This window comes from Mus caroli, chromosome 4, assembly GCF_900094665.2.
Source record: "Mus caroli chromosome 4, CAROLI_EIJ_v1.1, whole genome shotgun sequence".
In the NCBI taxonomy this organism is placed as follows: Eukaryota; Metazoa; Chordata; class Mammalia; order Rodentia; family Muridae; genus Mus; species Mus caroli.
This window is the reverse complement of record NC_034573.1, coordinates 38,139,606-38,150,622: the sequence shown is the minus strand read 5'-3', so window position 1 is coordinate 38,150,622 and position 11,017 is coordinate 38,139,606. Positions and strand designations below refer to the sequence as shown.

Below are 11,017 nucleotides of genomic sequence, written 5' to 3'. Positions count from 1 at the left end.
GAGGGGAGGGGAGGGGAGGGGAGGGGAAGAGAGGGGAGGGGAGAGAAGAGGAGATGCTATATACAAGGCTTTATCTACATGGAACTCAAAATGGAAAGCTTAAGAATAAAAGCAGTTCTGAAGACAGAGCATAGAGAAGACCATGAAGAGTGGAGGCACAATCACCACAGTGCTCACACTCAGGCCCAGGACCAGAGGCAAAGAGGAAGAAGAAAAGAGATGAAAGAAATGATTGGAAGCACAGGATTGATGCTCTCCGGGGGGCAGGGGGGGCAGGGCATGGAAGACACAGAAGGGTGAGGTTGAGGCCTATGTTCATGCCAAGGCTTTAGAGATGTTACTGTGCATATTGGATATGACTTAAGCTTCCACGCAGCGTTGTTTCATTTGAGATGGAGTCTTAACGATATGGCCCGGGTGAGTCTCCTGGACTCAGGGGTTCCTCCAGGAACGAACCACTATATCCAGTTTCATGCCGATATTAAACAGCCCACTTGAACCACTAGGCACAGTATCACATTCTTGTGATCCCAGCATCCAAGGACAGAGGTGAAAGGGCTGCAAGTTCGATGGCGAGTTGGGTAACAGAGTTGAGGTCAACCAGGACTACACAGCAAGACCCATAGCGCCGCTCCTTCATCCTTAGCTGTATGCTTACTAACACATATGGCTAGGGCACTCCAGTCGCACAATGGATTAACATGTGGCATTTATACAACAAACACGGTGAATCCTCGACCAGGAGTCGTGGACCAACAGCAGATTATCTCCTCAGCCTCTGTCAGGAACTCAGGAAGTTTCTCTGAAGGTTCGTTGTTGGTTGAGTGTTGACTATAGCTAAGTACCAGGAAGTTCAATGGAACAAACTTGTATAACTTTCAGTGAGACTTTATTTTAGAGAACAATTATGTTGACCCAAGTTTTTATTGCAGAGTCAAAGTTAAAGGCAAACTAGTCCCTCCCCCTACTCCACCCCCAACACACACACACTTTTCCAGAAATTGTGCCAGTTCCTGAACTTTTATTAGCCAGGGGTGGCTGAGTGCTTCCTGGCTTACATTATTTCTCTAACTTCTAGATGATAAAACAGTTTGTCTTCCTAGTCCACTGTGAAAGCAACATTGTAAAACCCCAATAAAGGAGACTACTCTACAGAAGCAACACAGCAGCATTGCACTTCTGCATGTCTTCTGTACTATGCCTGTCTCTTCTGTAGTTGGCAGTACTAGCACAGAGCCACCTTGTCATCACAGACCACTGAAGAGCATGCTGACTAGTAACTGCAGCTACGAAGAATCATTCAATGGCTCTGAAACATGGATTTCAAAAAGGATCCCCTTGCACTTAGTACCTTAACCAGTCTTTTGTCAACCTATCTTTTAACCTTAAACTGAAGTTGACTCGAACTCTTTTGGATGGTTCTGAATTCTTTCAGCCAATGTAATCTTGTGTGTGTGTGTGTGAGTGTGTGTGTGTAACTGTGTCTAGAGGTCAGAGGTCACTCTCAAGTGCTGTTCACGTTGTTCCACTTTGTTTTAGGCAACCCCTGACTAATCTGGAACTTTCCAGAGAAGGCTACATGGTCAGACAATGCAATCTCAATCCTTATGGTTTTCCTAGGGCAAAAAAAAAAAAAAAAAAAAAAACCTCGCTTCCCTGTGTAAGGCAGCCACATAAGGCAAACTTAGTGCGGTAATTGCCATTCTGTGTTCGGAGTGCTGCAGGAACCTTTCTAGAACAAGCACTCTGACAGCAGTGAGAGCAGAAGAGAGGAGGTGTCATGGTGGACTAAAGCCAGGGCAGCTCCTGAAAGGGCCAGGACTGGCTTCTGCTTGTGTTCTCAGTTTCTACTTGAACGCCACAAGCTGAGGTGAGCGAGCAAGACTGGTCAGGTGAAGAGCAACCGACCCACTGTTCCAGGTCACAAGTGACGCCATGCTTGGTGATAGGCCGTACAAGCAGTGCTGTAAGTGCTTCTCGAAATATATCAACAAGTCAGCTTCCACTATTTGGTCTTTTTGTATCTTATCCTACTTCATGAGGAGGTTAGAAGCACCAGAGTGTAGAACACGCTTTTCCCTACACACTCTAGACTCTCTGTCAATCAACAGTATTATGAGTGAGAACAACTCAATAAAGGATGCTTACTGTGTGTGAACATCCAGATGGATATAGTAATTGGTTGCTCACTGTAGCCCAGGCTGGCCCCAAACCCATGTTGATTCTTCCTGAGGGCTGGGATTCCTGATAGTCCTAAGCCACCATGTCCAGCTGATTTGATTCATATTCCCTCTCCCCCTCCCCCTCCCCTCCTCACTCCCCCTCCCCCTTCCCCTCCCTTTCCCTTTCCCTCTTCCTTTCCCCCTCCTCCTCTCCCTCCGCCTCCCCCCTCTTGATCTACCCCCTCTCCCCCCTCTCCCCTTCCCCTCCCTCTATCCCCCTTTCCCCCCTCTCCCTCTCCCCCTCCCCCTCCCCTCCTCACTCCCCCTCCCCCTTCCCCTCCCTTTCCCTTTCCCTCTTCCTTTCCCCCTCCTCCTCTCCCTCCGCCTCCCCCCTCTTGATCTACCCCCTCTCCCCCCTCTCCCCTTCCCCTCCCTCTATCCCCCTTTCCCCCCTCTCCCTCTCCCCCTCCCCCTCTCCCCTCTCCCTTCTCACTCTCCCCTGCCCCTCTCTCCTTGATTGTCTTTTTGTCTTTTTCATGACTCGAAGCAGTGACAGAGAATATATATGCTGCCATCTCTGGCTCCCTTTGGGCCCCTCTGTCGACATGGCAGACACACAAATTCAGTCCTAGGGCACGGTCAACATAGTTTTCCAGGCAGCCATCCGCAGTGACTTGGAGTTGGGGACCAACATGATGAATTTGGGGGTTCTCCCTGACTTTCAGCTTTGTTGTATCTTCTGGTTGCATGGTAGCAAGGGAAAGGCGTCTGAAGAAAAAGAGGATTTATTGTAATGATAAAAATGGATTGACAGCCGAGCCAAGACGATGGTATAGTGGCAGAGGACTAGCATTGCAAAAAAAACACCCAGAAAACGGGGGAAATAAATCCAACTTCTAAATAGACTAAAGCCAGAAAGCTGTTCAGGATCCTAGAGAAGCCAGACACTGGATTCTCTCCTCATGCTCCACCTGCCCCGTCTCTGATGTAACGTCTGTGTCTGTGGGTATTTTATTTGTGGCTATTGTGGTGTTTTCCTGATTTCCTACTCGGCCCATTTATCATTTTTATAAAGGAGGGCTACTGATTTTTTAAAGCTAATTTTGTATCCAGCCACTTTGCTGAGGGTGCTTATCAGCTGTAGGAGTTCGGTAGACTCTTGGGGGTCACTTATACCATCATACCACCTGCAAATAGCGATGCCTTGATTTCTTCTTTTCTAATTTGTATCCCCTAGATCTCCTTCAGTTCTCCTGCTGTTGCTCTGGCTAGAACTTCAAGTACTGTATTGTGTAGACATGGAGAAAGTGGACAGCCTCATCTTATTCCTGATTTTAGTGGAGTTGCTTTTAATTTCTCTTCATTTAATGTGATCTTGCCTATTTGCTTGCTGTAAATTGCCTTTATTATGTTTAGGTCCGTCCCTTTTATCCCTAATCTCTTTAAGCCTTTTTCCATTAAGTCGTGTTGGATTTTGTAGACAGCATCTTCAGTATCTAATGAGAGGATCATGAGGTTTGTTTTTTTCTTTCCGTTTGTTTGTGTGATGGATTGCACGGACAGATTTTTGTATGAAACAACACTTGCATCTCTAGGATAAAAATCTACTTGATCATGGTGATTATTCTTTTCTATGTGTTCTTGGATTCTATTTGCAAGTAGTTTATTGAGTATTTTTGTATCAATGTTCATGAGAAAAATTTGTCTCTAATTCTCTTTGTTGAATTTTTGTGTGGTTTTGATATCAGGTGATTGTGGCCTCATACAACGAATGTGGCAATGTTCCTTCTGTTTCTATTTTGTGGAGTAATTTGAGGAGTATTGGTGTTAGCTCTTTTTGGAGAAATCTAGTAGAATTCTGCACTAAAACCATCTGGCCCTGGTCATTTTTTTGGTTGGAAGATTTTGAATGACTACTTCTACTTTACTAGTTGTTATAGGTCTATTTAAATTGTTTGTGTGATCTTGATTTAACTTTGAGAAGTGGTATCTATAGAGAAAATTATCCATTTCTTTCAGATTTTTCAATTTTGTGGAGTAAAGTATTTTTTTAAAGTATGACCTGATGATTCTTTGGATGCCCTTAGTGTCTGTTGTTTTGCCCCCCTTTTTATTCCTGATTTTTATTTTTAGATTTCGTGATAAATAAAAATTAAATATTTTATCCTAAAAAATTTTAGAATATTTTATTTATGTGTGTTCACATGTGAACATGTGTCACAGTGTTCAGAGAACGACTGTGGGAATCAGTCTTCTCTTTCCACAACCATGTGGGGCCTGGGGATCAGATCGGGTTTGGTTGCAAGTGCCTTTACTTACCTGCTTAGCCACCTTGCCTGTCAAACACTGTGTGTGTGTGTGCATGTGAGGTGTGTGTGGCTTGTGTGTATATGTGTGTTACTTCGTTTTGTCTTTTTCATGAGATGAGGTCTCTCTATATAACCCAGACTAACTTCAAACATGACACTCAGCCTGCCTCAGCCTCTCAAGTGCTAGGCTCAGCTAAACATTGTTCTTGAAGTTAGTTTGTCGTAACTTTCTTTCCACACTGCCTATGTAACGATGTAGCATGTGACTTTAAAAGCCAGATACGTTCCATCTTCCATGGCTCTGTACCCCTCACGGCAGGCTGAATAAACGGCTTTTTGAAATATCCATACCCCTTCTTTTGGAGACAGATTGTGCAGATGTGATCAAGTATTTTGTGCCCGTAAGATTATCCTGTGCTACTAGTTAGGCACAAATTTAATATTCTAAGGGTCTCTGTAGGTGAAAGGAAGGCAGGAGAGGTACAGCCAGGAAGTCTTGCTGTGAGAATATTCACAAGCCAAGGAGTGTCGTCAGACTCCACGAGGAAAGGGTGAGGAAATGACTTCTCTCCTTCAGCCTCCAAAGAGCAGATACTCTGCTACTGCCTGTATGTTGGTTCCCCCAAATTCTGTGCTCACCCCAACCTCTGGAAGCGGAAGGTACAGAAGATAAAAGAGCAATAGCGCTTTGCTATCAGTGCTAGGAAGCTATAAATATAGTCACCCTTTATTTCTTACTCATAACCCGTCAATAATAAGTCTCATGAGTTTTACATCCAGATGAATTGCATATCTATTTCAGTGGAATTTTCACTGGAACCAACTCTCGACTCCTAGCAAATCCATTCAAATCCATTCTCTACCCAGCAGCTCAGATGGTATTTAGAAAAAAATGTATGATGTGAAATGCGTTGGAAATTGATGTGTTATCAGAGCATACATGAATGGTGACTTGGTCAACTTACAAATCGATGGTTGCTGATCTCAGACAGAAAGGTAGACAATGTCACCTCAGTGTACAAAACCACTCATTGTCTGTCCTTTCATGATGAGGTGACCCTTGCAGGATCCAACATGGCTACACTAATACCATGCAAACCAGAGCTTCATCCTTGACTGAGATAGACCACAAGCTGTAAAAGTCTGATGGGGTTCACATTTAGCTTATAGCAAGAACCCCCAATGGAAGCTGAGGCAGGAGGACTGACATGGCTTGAGACCAGTCTGGGCTACACAGTCAATCCCCTGCCAGTTTCTGCTAGGTACAGTGTAAGATCCTGTCTCAAAAAAAAAAAAAAAAACCAAAAACCTAAAAAAGTAGATTTGAAAGTTTCACTTGTGACTTTTTGTTGTTGTTTGAGACACAGGTGCAGCTGAGTTGTTCAGAATACTGTCTAGCTTCTCATTCTCTTGCACCTAGCTGTGGGCAATGTCACCCATGTCAGGAGGTTCACCACCACCTCTAACTCCAGCTCCAGGGTATCTGTTACCCTCTTCTGGACTTTGACATGTGCACTCTAATGTGTACACATCCTCTTGCCCCCCCCCAGCCCCGTATACATGATAAAAATAAGCTAAAATAAAATCTTAAAAAAAAAAAAAAAAAACAGAACCAACCTTCATCAGGGGCTAGCAGCACAGGGCCCCTGCTTGTGGACGTTGTACATCGTGGTGCGCACTAGGCTCCGCACCACGATGTACAACGTCCACAAGCAGCCCAGGGGATATGTCTTTTGATATCTTTGTCCCTCTTCCCAACATGGCTACGTTGATTTAACCTCCGTTTTGTGCTTTTTTTTTTTTTTTTTTTTTTTTTTTTTTACTAGTAACTTTGTTTGTTCTCATTAACTTATGGAGGACAGGTGACACAGAATTTGGCTTCTAGGGCACAAACTGTGAGGCCCAAATTCGGTAATAGAATTGCCTAGATCCCTGGAGTGACAGGCAACTCAGAGCTGACTAGTATGTGTATTGTCACGCTGCACTCAGCCAGAGCCTCGTGGCAGGGGTGGCAAAGCTTAAATTCCAGGATGCACTCTAGGACTACGGGCACTGAGTTGGTTGCCTTGGAGTTTGGTCCACGAGATGGCTCTCAGCTTGGGTGCAAAGCTAAAACAACCATCTCGTGGAAGACCTCGGGCTTAACTGTGGGCTCTGCCAGAGGAGAGAATACCCTCAGGCGAGAATAAGGGTCAGCAAACTGAGTGGATGCCACTACCAGAGGCGACACGACAGCGGAAGGTGCGCCACACGACTGACCAACAGAAATACGCCAAGGAGGGGCTGGGACCGGTTGCAGGCGGAGCCGGAGCGATCGACCGTTCAGCGCTCCGCGGGAGCTGGGGTGTGCGTTGCGAATGCAGAAGCAATGGCTGGGGCTGGGTCGAGCGCCGAGTCGTCGAGCGGCGCCGGGTAGCGGAAGCCACGGGGTGCGCTTGCCGGGGCCTGCCCTGTGGACCCGCTGGACGCGAGCCTGCCAAGTGCCGAGGTGGCGCCGGAGGGAACTAACCCGGCGGAGGCCACGAGTCAGTCGGTGACTCACGAGCATCGTGCCAGGCTCCGGCACCTCTGCTGCAGCTGTGGGCCTCGCGCTGGGCGTCCGGGTTCTGCGCGGCAGGGCGCCTCTCCCGCCCGGTGCGTTGCTCCGGTGTGGGATCCCGGAGCTGTCAGGCTCAGCGTGCGGGTGAATGGGGACCGGGGCTTGCAGAGGTAGGCCTGGCCAGGCTCCAGCCCATCCGTGCTCGCAGCAGGCGGCACGGCCCTGGGTCCCTGGGCGGAGGCGTGAGATAGCTGCAGGGATCCAGCACTGCCTAGGTGGGGAGAGGGTTTGCATCGAGGGACGTCTTGGAGGCTTGCCCAATTCTGACCGTCTGGACTCACGGCGTCCTTGGAAATTTGATAGACGTTTATATCCGTCCTTGAACAGGCTTGTAAAATTGTTAGAGCAAGGGATAGATCGGCTTTGCATCTCGATAGGAGTGGTGTGGCGGCGGGGAATGGTTTAACCGTAAAGATAATGGTTTAGCCAGACTGTGGGAGCTCTGAAGGAACATCAAACTGAATTATTATAGCTGGGCAGCAGGGTTCTGAGAACTCTGTGCAGCCCTTCCCTTTTTATTGCGGTGAGTTCCATCCGCTCTGAGTGAAAGAAAGGAGTGTCTCAAGTTCTCCGGAAAGGTTTGCACCCGTGGATGTTTGTGGAATATACTCACAAGGTAGAGGGTGTGTGCGGCAGTGACCTGCGTGTAGGAGGGTCATCTAGACTTGGATTTGAATTGAAGTTCTATCAGTCATTAACTAACTGTGATTTAGATCAAGTGGATTTTTTTTTCTACACCTCAGTGTCCCTGTCTGTATAGTAGAGAAAATGAGAATTGAATAACGCGTCTAACGCCGTGTTAGCCCAGTGCTGGAGGAAGCACTTAGCAAACGTTTACTTTACTGTTGTTTCTCTGCTGGTGACTGCTTGCACAAGTTTGCTTATACTTTCTCGTGGTTGGGACATTCACTTATCCTTTTGCAGCTTTTTTATAAAAAGCACAATTGAGTTGAATGTAGTTTGTGAGCATTGCCATTTCTCGGAGCTGGGGAGTTAGCAGCAGCAGCTGGTGTGGCGCTTCAAACTTGACTTGAGTTTGGGTGCTCCGAACCCAGAAAAACCTGTCCTATAATTCGAGCAGCTGTAATCCCAGCAATCCGGAAGCCTTGGGACCTTGCGAGGGGGCGGGAAGACCACAGAGAGCCTGTCTCCAAGAAGGTGAAAGCTTAGCGGAGTGCTGGTGAGGTGGTTCTGTGTGTGAGACAGGCATAGAATTGATAGACGACTCAAAGGCAGAGAAAGTGAAGTAAAAAGCTCTATTGAAGCAAGCTGACAGCTCCTGGTGGGATGGGATGGGCCCCCGGACTTGGGAGTTCTGGCAGGTGGACTCTGGGTTGGGCATTTTATAAGACCCCTGCGTTCTCCCATTTCCCTAATTGTCTGGTCCTCCGGTCCAAGCATTTGCCCTGGGCGGCCTTTCCTTTCTGCTGTTTTGTTTGCTTGAGTGTTTGCTGTTGTGTTCCTGTCACTCATACCAAATCTTACAGAAGCGTGCCCCTGTGCTCCTTGACTGTCTGAACCCCATTTCTGACTCTCCAGTGGCCTGATGCTGGAACTTGCCTCCGCTTTTACCCACTCAGCCAGCCATTTCACTGGCTCCCGTGAATAAAGCCGTTTGCATTTTGCAGTGTTTGAGACCTCAGACTTTTGTATGGGGATACACAGTATCCACTGGCAAATATAGATACAGTTGATCAATTTTCATTTTTGGTTAACATTCCACTATGTAAAGAAGCAAGTTTTAATTGCTTTGCCTTGTGCTTTATGAAACCTAAATTCCCTTCAAATGGTTTAAGTCCGCTCTGTCACATTCTGCATCTCATAGTGACCATGAAGATGCTGCTCACTATCTGCTCCATAAAATGTGTCTTGAGTGGTTCAAGGCTTTAATCCCTGCACTCAGGAAGCAGAGGCAGGGATTTTGAGGCCAGCATGGTCTGTGGGGAAAAAGAAATCCCAGGACAGCTAAGGCTATGTAGAGAGACCCTGTCTCAAAAAATACAAAACAAAAGTCCCTTTAGGAATATTTCACGCAGAACAAATAACAATTTGGTCAAGTTTCTGATTTTTGTTGCTCCTGTTTGTGAAAGCACAATGGTTGGGGTCTGTGTGTCTTGGGCCCCCTTCCCCAGTGTCAGTTCCCAAGTCAAGAGAGAGACTGTTCTCCGTGCCTGTCTCCGTTTTCTGTGCAGAGCCCCAGGCAGCCGAAGACTCAGGAAGTACTGTTCCTTCAGTACTGAGAGAGTACTGAGAGAGTACTGAGAGAGTACTTTCATGGCTCTCATAGCCCTTCACTTATCGTAAAACTGATATTGTACCTTTGGTTTGATATTTCCATTGCCTTTAAATTTTTCAATGTTCCTATTTAATTCAGAAACATAATATTTAAAGAATAAAGAATGTAGCAACAGTTTGTAAAATGTTTTCAATTGCATAATACACATCACACACATATATATTTATAAATAAAGATGGTGCATTCCTATAATTCCTGCATTCTGGAGGCTTAGACAAGAGGATTGTTGAGTTGGGTTGTTATGTAATGAGTGTCAGGCTGGGCCAGCCAGGGAGGGCTACATAGAACTCAAAAAGCAAAACAAAACAGAAGAACAAAACCAAAAACCCATAAATAAGCCCAAATAACAAATGGTGAGGATAAGGAGAGGAGAGAAAATGGAAAAGAAAAGAAAGTAAAGGAAACCAAACTGGTGCCGAGAGCCACTAGGAAGAGCCACGTGGCTGACTGACCGGAGCCACTAGGAAGAGCCGCGTGGCTGAGAGCTCAGCCTGGCACACTCTGTTCTTAGGTGTGTGGTGACTTCTTCATCTGCTTATTTATTTACTGGAACAGGGTCTTTCTACAGGACTCTGGCTGGCCTGGAACTTGCATGTAGACCAGGCTGGTCTGGAACTCCTAGAGATCTGCCTGCCTCTGCCTCCTAAGTGCTGGGATTAAAGGTGTGCCACACCATATCTAGTTTGAAATAATTAGTTGTGTGTATATATTTTTATTTTTTAAATGTTTTTATTCTCTCAGACATTACATTCCAGGGGCAGTTTTCCCTCCCGCTCCCCCCAGATCCACCCTCCTCTTCCTCTGAAATAACTAGTTTTTAAAATTCAAGAAATACTCCTCTTAGCGGAGAGGAGGTATGGGATGGGGAGTGGCCTGGGGGCAGACCAGGAAGGGTATGAAGTCTGAACTGTTAAAAAAAAAAGGATTAAATAATAAAAATAAATACTTTTTTAAAAATAAGTAGTTCTCCTTAAAAGGTTCTAAGATTTATTTATTTTCCTAAAAAGCTTTGACTTAAAAAAAATTAAAAAGGACACTTGTGTTTTTATAGTTTATACCGCTGATTTACTTGGGTTAGAATAGTTCAGCATAACCCGGCAAACACAAACCACCAGCAGATAGAAAGTTCACTGTTGTGAAAAAGAAATAGAAACCGACCAGCTGCCAATCATTTGCTTTGCCTCACCCAGCGAATTAAACGGCACCAACAGTTCAGCCAGCCCACAGTTGGTCAGTGGAGGGAGGATTCTGTGCAAGAGCACTTAAGACGGCGGATATGAAAGAATAGTTTTGTTTTTAAAGCGTGAGTAGTGCTTTGGCCTCTTTGCAGGATACTCATTTGGCAACTTACCAGAGCCTTTGATTGGGCAGAATCGGCCTTTACTGGTATTGTGCTTCATGCTGGGAGTTTGCATGGTCGGGGAGCTCCACACTGAAGGACAGGAACAGTTAGTTGTTTTAGATGAGGTACTCACTGCAGAAGTCTCCCGAAGGGCTTCTCTAGTGAGCCTCAGAGGACAGTACGACTCCTATCACAGTCTCACCAAGGCTGTCTGGATTCTTAATTCAAGTTCCGAATATTGATGTACTTCCTCAAACCTAAGCAGTAAGCTCAGAGTCCGTGAGAAAAACCTTAGCATCACTAATGGGA

At 46.0% G+C, this 11,017-nt stretch overlaps 1 protein-coding gene across 4 annotated transcripts in view; it reads left to right on the top strand.

Annotated features, from left to right (window-relative positions):
* Positions 1–11,017, top strand: part of Gne (glucosamine (UDP-N-acetyl)-2-epimerase/N-acetylmannosamine kinase) — a 45,498-nt gene that overhangs the window by 5,048 nt on the left and 29,433 nt on the right. Inside the window, exon 1 of one of the 4 annotated variants that reach the window (XM_021159948.2) lies at positions 6,825–7,180. The exons of 1 other annotated variant lie outside the window; for it this stretch is intronic. The gene's annotated coding sequence lies outside the window, so the exon portion shown is untranslated. Of the gene's footprint in view, positions 1–6,824; positions 7,181–10,472; positions 10,670–11,017 lie in introns of those variants that run through there. 2 more of the 4 variants (XM_021159951.2, XM_021159949.2) reach the window with 2 other exon arrangements.